Raw genomic sequence first — 12399 nt, forward strand, 5'->3', positions numbered from 1 at the left:
TGCGTCACCTGGAGAGGTGGATTCTTCAGGCGTGTTATTCAGCACGGTACATAAAAATCATGGAGCCCCATAGCAAGAGTCTGTATTGATTCCCCCCCAAGAAAAAAGGTCGGCGGTGTCACGGTATTGCATATAGGAGCAGGCACAGAAGGACATACCTCACAACTTTTGAACACAAAGAGAGGGACATGTATTGTGACACGCACACAGAAATTGTGCCCCTAGTGATGTTCTTTAAGGTTCTTATCTACAACAATACTCCTTTAATGGTCCGCATACGGTATGATGCCCCCCAAAAATACCCCCACACACAGTATGAAACCAAATAGTGTATTCTGTCACACAATTTGCCCCACAATACTCCACACAAGCACAGTATGATGACTAGAAGGTAAGCCCCCACAGTATGGTGCCCCCCAGAGAACCCTTACAATATGGTGACCCTATTGTGACCCCCCCACGTTATAATGCCCATACAGTGCCCCCCACGCAATGATGCCCTCAATGTTTCCCCGTAGTAGAATGTCTGCAATTTCCCCACACAGTATGATGCCCCTAGATTTTCCCCCAAAATGCAGAATGATGTCCCTAGATTCTCCCCCACACAATGATATCCCCACAGTCTCTCACACAGTATGATGCCCCTAGATTTTCCCCCAAAACACAGAATGATGTCCCTAGGTTCTATCCCACACAATGATATCCCCACAGTCTCTCACACAGTATGATGCCCCTAGATTTTCCCTCAAAACACGGAATGATATCCCTAGATTCTCCCCCACACAATATGATATCCCCACAGTCTCTCACATAGTATGATGCCCCTAGATTTTCTCCCAAAACACAGAATGATGTCCCTAGATTCTCCCATACACAGTATGACACCCCCACAGTCCACCCACACACAGCATAATGACCCCATAGTCCCCCCACACACAGTGTGTTGACCCCACAGTCCCCTGACACAGTATGATGGCCCCGTAGTCCCCCAAATCACACAGTATGATACCCACACAGCCGCATACAGTATGATGCCCCCACGGCATGATGACCCCACAATCTCTCCTACATACATTATTATGTCCCCACAATCTCCCACAAACTCGGTATGATACTCCCCCACAGTATGATGACTCTACATGCCCCAAAACAGTTTAATGAACCCCACACCCCTTCCATACACACACAGTATCATGCACCACAGTACCCTCCACAAATAATGACTCACAAAATAGCAAAATATTAGACTGAGACTCAGACACACAGGCTGCATGGTGGAGCAGTGAGCCGAGGGATTCCTCCTCCACCATTGTCTTCAATTGTATCTGCATCCTGAGGATGAAATGTCAGACAGGAATGCTTGGAACAAGGTCCCCTAGCTCTCAGGCACCATAGCAGCCAGGTGGTCTGCCGCTATGTGCCGTATGCCCCTGCAACATGGACATATGGCATTGGTGCATCAGCATTATCCAGTTGAAACAACAGAGTCAGATGTGGCAGGATGGCAAATGGCGGACCACAACATTAATTCTCAAGAAAGCTGAGTAGACTCAGTAATGGTGAAGCAAAACTGAGTTGCATAGGATGTTCAAATGAAGAACTGGCAAAGCACTAAACAGAGTTGACTCAGCAATGTAGCAGAGCTAAGTTTGCAGCAGAGTCCAATATTGCAAAGCTGGTATAGCAATATAAGTGAGCTGTCTTAGAAATCCAATAGAAATGAAGTTGCAAAACAATGCTATATTGCAGAACTGACACATCAAAATAGCAAAGTGGACTCCGCGATGTAGCAGAGCTAAGTTTGCAGCAGAGTCCAGTATTGGAAAGCTGGCACAGTAATATAACTGAGCTGTCTTAGAACTCTAGTAGAACTGAAGTTGCAACAGAATCCTATATTGCAGAACTGACACATCAAAATAGCAAAGTGGACTCCGCGATGTATTTTATAGCTGAAAAGCTCAAAAGGGTGACAGATTGCCTTTAAAGAGGATCTATCACCAGATTTCACAATGCAAACTGTATATATTACTAAATAGATCTCTTAGACCTGACAAGGCTGGTGTATTTACGTTGAAAATCCATTTCAGAATTTTATGAAAGTTTGACTCAATCTCTGCCCATCTAGCCTAATTGTCAGCTTTTCAGTGTTCCTTCTCCCTGCTGAGATCTCCCACTGCTCAGTACCACCTGCAGCTGTTTTTAAGACTGGGTGGGCGCAGGAGACTGAATACACTTGGACTCGTGAGTTTTGGGTGAGCTCCTTAGTCCAGAACATCCAAGTGTCTTAGAAGATTAAAGGGGAGGTCCTGGGAAAATAAACAATGCTCTTTTACATATAGAGTAATGTCCTGTGGGTGTTTGGCACATGGGAAATGCCTATGTGCTCCTACATGTACAGGGCAGCACCAGAATGAGCGCAGCTCTGCAGACAACTAAATATAATGGGCCCCAACTCATCATTGCTGTTTCTCCATATTTCCAGAGTAATTTGCTCTAGCTTTAGCATTAACGCTTTATTCTTAATGTATTTTGCACCACTTTTTACTTTTTCTTTCTTTTTTAAGTCTTTTTAATTTTTTTTTTTCCTTGACAACTTTGCTTTTTCAGATGTTTTAGACAGATTCATGAAATGCGACACCATGAAATGACGCATTTAATATTCATCTCACTCCGGTCCCTACCTTTACTAATGCTTTTGGTAAAGTTTTCTGTTTGATGCATTTTTAGACAAACATGCAACTTTTTAAAGGGCTTTTGGTGCTGAAAAGTGTCAAAAATTGTTTAATATTAAAAGCAAAGAACGTTTTTGATTTAAAAGGATTTGGAACAAAAAAACGTCAGCGAGTACAAAAGATAAAAAACAAGAAAAAGAAAAGTGACTTCAATATCCATAGAGAATCATGAATGCAATGCAAAGCATGACAATGTTGCAATGGAAATAATGAGGCTTTCCGGACAGGCAGGGGTTAGCAAGTCTTTTCTTACATGAGCACATCTGCCTGTCTGAGGTCGCTGCTGGCAGGGACTTGGGAGAAGTCAATGGGAAGGAATGTAGTTCACAGCCGGAGGAGGAACAGTTACAGCTGGAGTCACAGGCTGTGAAGGAACTGATGGATAGCAGGTTGGGGGAATGGTATGGATTTTTAGGTTGGAGATACCAGCTGGTGATTGCCCACGTGACCCAGACTTGTAGGGAATTTTACTACACATTCCCTGTTATAAAGTAGCATCTGTCACTGCTCTGAACACAAGCCTGTAGGAGTTGCGAAACTTAGATAATATTGTATTGGAATTATTATTTCACATCCTCACTTATAAATAGGGAGGCCGGTAGAGACAAGACGAGGCTGTTCCCTGCTGATAATGGGCCTTCCAGATGTCCATGAGTATGACTAACTATAGTGGGTGTAGGGGTTGCCTTCGCGCCTGAGTTCTGGAGTATAGGAGGACCCAAATGGTCCCTTTGGTCCATATGAGTTTATCATAGAATGTTAGCGTTGGAAGGGATCTCTGGGGTCATCGTGTCCAACCCCCTGCTCAATGCAGGATTCACTGAACCATCTCAGGCAGATGTCTGTCCAGCCTCTGTTTGAAGACTTCCATTGAAGGGGAACTCACCACCTCTCGCGGCAGCCTGTTCCACTCATTGATCACCCTCAAAAAGTTTTTTCTAATATCTAATCTGTATCTTCTCCTTTTAGTGTCATTCCATTGCTTCTCGTGTTTCCAGTTGCAAATGAGAATAAGGATGGTCCCTCTACACCAGGGATGTCAAACTCAAACACACAGAGGGCCAAAATGAAAAACTTGGACAAAGTCGTGGGCCAACCAGTATACAGAATAATGGGCCCCACATAGTCCTCCATACAGAATAATGGGTCCCACAAAGTCCTCCATGCAGAATAATGGGCCCCACATAGTCCTCCATGCAGAATAATAAGCCCCAAATAGTCCTCCATACAGAATAATGGCCTCACATAGTCCTCCATATAGTATAATGGACCCCACATAGTCCTCCATACAGTATTATCTGCACCACATAGTCCTCCATACAGAATAATGGGCCCCACATAGTCCTCCATGCAGAATAATAAGCCCCACATAGTCCTCCATGCAGAATAATGGCCTCACATAGTCCTCCATATAGTATAATGGGCCCCACATAGTCCTCCATACAGTATTATGTGCACCACATAGTCCTCCATACAGAATAATCGGCCCCACATAGTCCTCCATACAGAATAATGGCCCCACATAGTCCTCCATGCAGAATAATGGCCCCACATAGTCCTCCATGTAGAATAATGGCCCCACATAGTCCTCCATACAGAATAATGGCCCCACATAGTCCTCCATACAAAATAATGGCCCCACATAGTCCTCCATACAGAATAATGGCCACACATAGTCCTCCATGCAGAATAATGGCCCCACATAGTCCTCCATACAGAATAATGGCCCCACATAGTCCTCCATGTAGAATAATGGCCCCACATAGTCCTCCATACAGAATAATGGCCCCACATAGTCCTCCATACAAAATAATGGCCCCACATAGTCCTCCATACAGAATAATGGCCCCACATAGTCCTCCATGCAGAATAATGGCCCCACATAGTCCTCCATGTAGAATAATGGCCCCAGTCGTCCATGCAGAATAATGGCCCCACATAGTCCTCCATACAGAATAATGGCCCCACATAGTCCTCCATGCAGAATAATGGCCCCACATAGTCCTCCATGTAGAATAATGGCCCCACATAGGGGTGGTGGCTCTGGTGTCTGGTGTATCCGCTCACCATCCTTGTAGATAACTACTGGTAGATCACTACTGATAGTTGGCCCTGTTGAAGATTTGCATTAGTATCCAAGAGCTTCACTATAGAGTAGATATGGATGAGTGTTTTATTCTTAGTGTGGCTGTACTTTTGGTTGGAGTTGTAAGGTATGCAAAATTTCAAAGGGAACCTGTCATGTAAAAAAACTCTATTAATCTTAAAATATGTGGTTAATCCACAGATTAGTAGTGTTCGAAACCTGCCTGGCTGTCGCACTGAAAGCCCCGCTGCCAGGAGGAAATTAGCTTTATTCCTCCTGGTAGCCTCTGGCTTTCAGTCATAGACGAGTGGCAGTGCATTGGTGCTGAGCCGGCTGTCAGTCAGTGCCGGGGTGTGGTTACAGCTGTCGCTCACTATGTAGTGAAAGGTGACTGAAGCCGCGTTGGCTGTGCCTCTATGACTGAAAGCCGGAGGCTGCTGACAAGAATAAAGTTCATTTCCTCACGGTAGCCGTGCTTTAAGTGTGTCGGACAGGCAACCTTAGAACACTATTGACCTTCATCGGAGGGTTTTCTGATTATTCGCGGTTCAAGTCACCTAACCGCTGTGGTCTATCACAAGGCGCAGTGGTCTTGTGACTGGTTGAATGGTGCGGACCATCGGGCATTCAGCGTTGGATTAATTTCAAGTGTGATTTTATTTTTATTACTTTTACAGAATCTGACCCCACTGGTAAGGATCACATTTTTCCTGGACAAACAACCAATTTAATGTTGCTGATATATAGCACCAACATGTACAGTGGCGCTGCACAGAGATTCTTGCTGTTCACAATTTTTCTTCTTCCTGTAAGGTCTCATACATCCATTTTTCATGTACATGTTTTATATGTGTTTTTCATGGAGAGATCACGTGCCCACTATAGTCTATGGTGTTGTTCACATGTCGGTTTTTTTATAGACTGAGTGTCAAGCTAAAATACCAAAAAAAACAGAGATGTTCGTTTTTGATCTGAGCATGGAACAAACTCGTCAATGCATGTACTGTAAAATGGAATCAGTACTGATGGTAAAAGTAGACATGGACCAAAACTGGATGAAAATCAATTCCAACGTTTTAATGAAAAATTGTCTGTTTTTTTTCTTGTATTCAAAAACAAAAAGGACTCCTGAATGAGCCCTAAGGCTCGGAATCCAGTCTCCCTGTCTCTATTACACACTAGGCCCAATTTCACAGAAAGCCAAAAATTAGGAATCCTAAAAAAATTCACCAGAAGTTTGGCCGATTTATTAAAACTGGCCTCACGCATGGCCTATAAGTCTCCTTACATTTGCATGTAAAGCATGTCACTCAGGGCCAGCACCAGGTTTTTGTGGGCCCCGGGCGAAAGAGTCTCAGAGGGCCCCTTTAACACATACCACCATTCATGATGCAGAGATACGACGGAGAAATATAGGTATACAACACAGGGCCCAGGCTGTCCCCTCATCCTTCATATATGCAGACATGCACACATATACAGTATGCAGACATGCAAACACACAGTACGCAGACATACATGCACACATGGTGCACAGACATACGCACACACACGCGCACACGGTACGCAGACATACACACACACAGTAAGCAGACATGCACACATACACACAGAACACAGACATGCGCACACACACAGTACGCAGGCATGCACACACACACGGTACACAGACATGCACACACACACTGTACGCAGACATGCACACACTCAGTACGCAGACATGCACACACACTCGGCACGCAGACATGCACACACTCGGTACGCAGACATGCACACACACAATACGCAGACATGAACACATACACACAGTACGCAGACATGCACACACACACATAGTATGTAGACATGCACACACACAGTACGCGGACATGCACACACACACGGTATGCAGACATGCACACACACTCGGCATGTAGACATGCACACACAGTCGGTACGCAAACATGCACACAAACTCGGTACGCAGACATGTACACACACTCGGTATGCAGACATCCACACACACTCGGTATGCAGGCATGCACACACACTCAGTACGCAGACATGCACACACACTCAGTACGCAGACATGCACACACTCAGTACACAGACATGCACCCACACACGGTACGCAGACATGCACACACACACGGTACGCAGACATACACGCGCACACAGTACACAGACATGCGCGCACACAGTACGCTGACATGCACACATGCACACAGTATGCAGACATGCACACACAGTATGCAAACATGCACACACACACTACGCAGACATGCACGAACACACTGTACGCAGACATGCACGCACACACGGTATGCAGAGATGCGCACATACACAGTACGCAGACATGCACACACACAGTACGCAGACATGCACACATACACACAGTATGCAGACATGCACACACACAGTACGCAGACATGCACGCACACAAGGTACGCAGACATGCACACACACTCAGTATGCAGACGTACACACACGGTACGCAGAAATGCAAACACACATGATACACAGACATGCACACACACAGTATGCAGACATGCACACACACAACGCAGACATGGACACACAAGGTATGCAGACATGCGCACACATGCAGACATGCACACACATACACACATGCACATGGTACACAGATATGCACACATACAATACGCAGATATGCACATACACAAACATATACATAGATACGTACACATACAGGCATACGTACATATTTGAACACAAATTCTTAAAACAGACATAAATATATATACACAGTCATACACATTGACATACACAGACATTCACATCATACATGCACACACAGACACATTAGAAATATCTTTAATATGGGGATTGGGGAAGCCTTGCTCACCTGCCCCTGCCTGTGTCCAGTCCAGCAGCTCCTCAGGTATGTGGCAGTGCAGGGCCGCCGGTGTGTCACAGACATGGACCTGCACCATCAGAGGGGCCCACTCGCTGTCGGGGCCCGGGCCGCTTCCCCGCCACCTGTTCAGGACCACCCGCGCTGCTTGATTGCTGGCACTTCACCAGACTTGGCTGCAAGCAGTGTGCTGTGCGGCTGTGTCTGCTAGTAATGATGTGGCAGGGGCGATACACAAGCCAAATTAAAGTTCCAGTGCCGACCCTGCCATGTCATTACTACCAGACACAGCCGCACATCGCACTGCGCACGGCCATGTTTGGTGAAGGGCCGGCAATCAAGCAGCACCGGCGGTCCTGAACAGATGCTGGGGAAGTGGCCTGGGTCCCGACAGTGAGTGGGCCTCTCTGATGGTCCAGGGCCCTGGCACTTGCCTGGGTACGCCGGGTGCTGATACCGGCCCTGATGTCACTCTCCACAAGGAGAGACTTTACCCCTTAGACCATAATCAGAGGCCTCTTATACAGGCAAATCAGAACTCTTGCTTTGACTAGGAACACACTGAAAGGAAATGAGCTTTATTCCTCCCAGAAGCCTCTGGCGTTCAGTCATAGACGAGCGGCAGTGCATCAGTGCTGAGTCGGCTGTCAGTCAGTGCCACGGGTGCGGTTACAGCTGCCGCTCACTATGTCCAAAGGGGTGACTGGTGCCGCGTCGTCCGTGCCTCAATGACTGAAATCCGGAGGTTATGAGAAGAAAAAAGTTCATTTCCTCATGGTAGCCATGCTTTCAGTGTGTGGCCAGGCAACCTTAGAATACTATTAACTTCATCAGAGGTTTTTCTGATTATGCATGGTGCCATGATACTCGTGTATTTTTACAAGCATTTTTGGTGGCCTTCTTTATACACTTATGCAATTTTATCTTATTTTGTTCATTAAAAAAATGGTAAAAATGTAGAAAAAACCCCACAAGGAATCTCACCAAAATTCACCAGAAATGGGATCTATTTATTAAAACTGGTGCCACGCATGGCCTTTAAGTCTCCTTACACTGTCATGTAATGCATGTCACTATCCACAAGGAGAGACTTTACACTTAGAACCATAACCAGAGGCCTCTCATACAGCCAAATCAGAACTCTTGCTTTGTAATAAGGAGGGGAAACACCCCGAAACACGTGTCTGCAAATAGTCGGTTTGGCTTTTAACCCAAAGTCATGTGACAAGGCTCGATAAAGGGTCGATATTGACTTTTTAGGATTGCTACATCCAATAGGTGGTGCTAGAGTTCAAGTCCTCTTCCTCTCTCTGAAAAGGCAAGTTGCGACCAATCACGGCAAAGCTTCTCGTTTATGTTAGCAGCTTAAGGATTCAAAGCTGCGCTGTGACAGGTTGCTATAGGCAGCAAAGACAGTCTTACTATTGACTGACAGCTCAAAAAACTGTAGGTCTCATTTGTTAAAACTGTCTAAAAGAACTGGATTTATTTTCCGTTTTCCAGTATATAACATGAAAAAATGAAGGGTGGCATTCAAAAGAACAGCTCATCCCACAAAAAAAAGTCACCACGCGGCTATGTCTTCGGAAAAATAAAAAAGTAATGATTTTTGGAATAAGGGAAGGAAAAAACGAAAGTGCAAAAATGAAAAATTGCCTAGTCCTTCAGAGGTTAATGCTAAATGGTCATCTGTGTCCGTTAGTGGAGGGCCCATGCCAGGATATATGTTAAAGGTTAATTCTGGGCCTTATTTAGGGTGGTCTTGATGGATTACAGGTAAGTTTAGGAAACCCTTTGATGTCACCTTTTCGGGTGGTTTGGGCAAGTCTCAGACAATGGGTGGATGCCAGCCAGTTCTGCCTAGGCCAGGAGCTTTCAGCCTTCATTCTGCATTCTCCGTGGTTGATGTATTCGCACTTTTTGTGACTAGCGGAGGCAGCTTGATGCAGACCAGACTGGATCAAATTACACTGTTGAAGTGTAGGTATTTGGCAAGGAATTAAAAGCCCAAAGTTTTAAGGGACAAATCAAAGTTTTCTTGGTTTTTCATTGCGTAACAAGACTGAAAAATACATTCTGAAGGTCGATCAACGTTTGCCATAACGTTGTAGATATTATTAAAGTATTACTTGCACTTCCTAGGTCCAGCACTGTGTCTCTGCCACTTCCTGGTTTGTCGTTTGGTTGCAATTGTAGCGTCACATCAACAGCACTGCAGCCAATCATTCAATCACGGTGCTCAGCAGGTCCGCCCCAGTTGACGGGAAGAGCCGGAACATAAACTGGTACACCAGCTTATGCTTGGGATCATTTCTTTGCTTTTTCTATGGTATTTGACATATATGAAATGCCCCATCAGATAATGCCTAGGCAAGATGTCAATACTGGTGGTGATGAGGAGCGAATATTGTGCCATGTCTTTTGATAGTCGATACATTGAGTAGTTGGTGGTATGACTGGGTAAGGGGACAGCGTAGGATAAGTGCTATGAACACATACAGTGGGTGCGGAAAGTATTTAGACCCCTTTAAATTGTTCACTCTTTATTTCATTGCAGCCATTTGGTAAATTCTAAAAAGTTCATTTTTTTCTCATTAAACTACACTCTGCACCCCATCCTGACTGAAAAAAAACAGAAATGTAGAAATTTTTGCAAATTTATTAAAAAAGAAAAACTGAAATATCACATGATCATAAGTATTCACACCCTTTGCTCAGTATTGAGTAGAAACACCCTTTTGAGCTAGTACTGCCATGAGTCTTCTTAGGAATGATGCAACAAGTTTTTCACACCTGGATTTGGGGATCCTCTGCCAAATTTAAAGGGGTCTGAATACTTTCCGTACCCACTGTATACTCCCTAAAAATGCTGGCATCACAAACATGGTGAAGTAACTGGTGCCTGAGTGTGAGAGACTGATATGTGGTGACTATAAGAGTGTGCAAGATTGCCAGACATGCTATAGCAGTGAATTTCTGTCGGTGATAGTGCGCTGCATCGAGTGTAACACAGACGATGTCCCGGAGGATAAAGAGCTGCTGAAAACATCAGCAGGTTGTGTAAAGTGTTGCGAGTGCCAGCTCACCATTGTCATAAATACCAATTTTCCACCTTTGTTGATACCAAGCCGTTTCTTCTTGTGAGATTGCTGGAACTTTCAAGTTCATTTCCTCTTGAGAAATTCTGTAACCATCAAGCTTGTTGACTTTTTCTGAATATAAATGTTTTTAGACATCTCATGTGTACACCTATATTTCTTCAGCCGTCCCTGAGTGGGGAACCACTAAACTATTAAGGGGCACAATGCACCAGTAAGGATTCCTATATTCTTAAAGGGGCACACCATCACCCTCCTTACATTCTTATAAGGAATAGGATGGCTAAATCACAGTATTTGCAGTGATTCACACAAAATTGTGGCAAAATGGTATCATTTTGCTACAATTTGACTCCGTAGTAAAGATGAAAATTTTGCCACATTGTGTTTGCTTCTCCTTTTACCCAATTTTTATTGTCCTTCTCGGCTTCTTTAGGTTCTGCCAATTCATTTCCTCTATATATAGACATTTTGCACAGGTACTTGACAGTCAATTGCAACAAAAATGGAATAACCAATGACTTTAAAAGGCGAGTACATTATAATTTTTGGACGAGTCCTTTTGCAAAGTTATAGTATAGTCCTATAATTTTGGGGGGAGGTTATAATACATCTGATATCCATCTGATATAATGGAGGTGGCGTGTGTGGGGCCAGTTATATGTCTTAGGCCACGGCCCCACTATCAGTATTTGGTCAGCATTTTTTCTCAGGAGTGGAAGCAAAAACCAGGAGTGGGTGATAAATGCAGAATCGGTGACTTATTTCTATTATACCTTTTCTCTGATTGTTCTTCACCTGGTTTTGGCTCCCACTCCTGAGAAAAATACTGACCGAATACTGATAGTGGGGCCGTAGCCTTAAGGTATTGCTCTTACAATCAGTTGCAGAGGAATTTTCCCACATTAAACATTCACAACGTGACCATAGATTTGGACCATCTGCGGACCCTGTTTCTGCAAGCCATGGGGGCAACAAAGGCATCATCTAAGGTGAGTCTTCTGGTATTCATTTGAGATAGATTTTGTAGACACCTCCTCACATGGGGCAAAACTGGATATCAATAAGCTGACAAATATTGAGCTTGAAAATTCCACAAGATTTTGAGTTAATATCTACAAGATTTAGAACATTCATCTCAACCAGAAAATGTCCATCTACAGCTGGAGAACCACTGATTGCTCAGGCCATAGCTAAATGAACAGGGCTTAGCTTTTCAGGACTCCTATGGTAACTGGATCAAGGTATGGTTGGGTATGTTTCTTCTTGATGAAGCTGATAATCAACCAAAGATTGCTTTAGTCTGAAGTCTATGAGAAGACAAAGAACATAAGGTGGCTTCTTGCTGGAACACAATTGAGAGAGGGTTTTCCAAGAACACGGAAGACTAGTAGGGGGCTACCGGTGAGGAATTAGGCATTACTTGATATGGAGCTCATGACAATTTTTGCTGTAAGGGCTTGATGATTCCTAGTTAGCCACTATTTGGTGGTTTCTAAGGAAATAGAAGTTAAGTTCCCATGATGACTTTTCCAAGAACATCTTTAGATGAATGAGAAATAACCAGAAGATCTGTTCAGAGGATATACACTTGGTTCTTTAGGCTATATAGACTAGAGTCCTGACACT

The sequence above is a fragment of the Phyllobates terribilis genome, unplaced genomic scaffold (assembly GCF_046119375.1).
Source record: "Phyllobates terribilis strain yellow unplaced genomic scaffold, ASM4611937v1 Scaffold_10__3_contigs__length_209671492, whole genome shotgun sequence".
Taxonomy (NCBI): Eukaryota; Metazoa; Chordata; class Amphibia; order Anura; family Dendrobatidae; genus Phyllobates; species Phyllobates terribilis.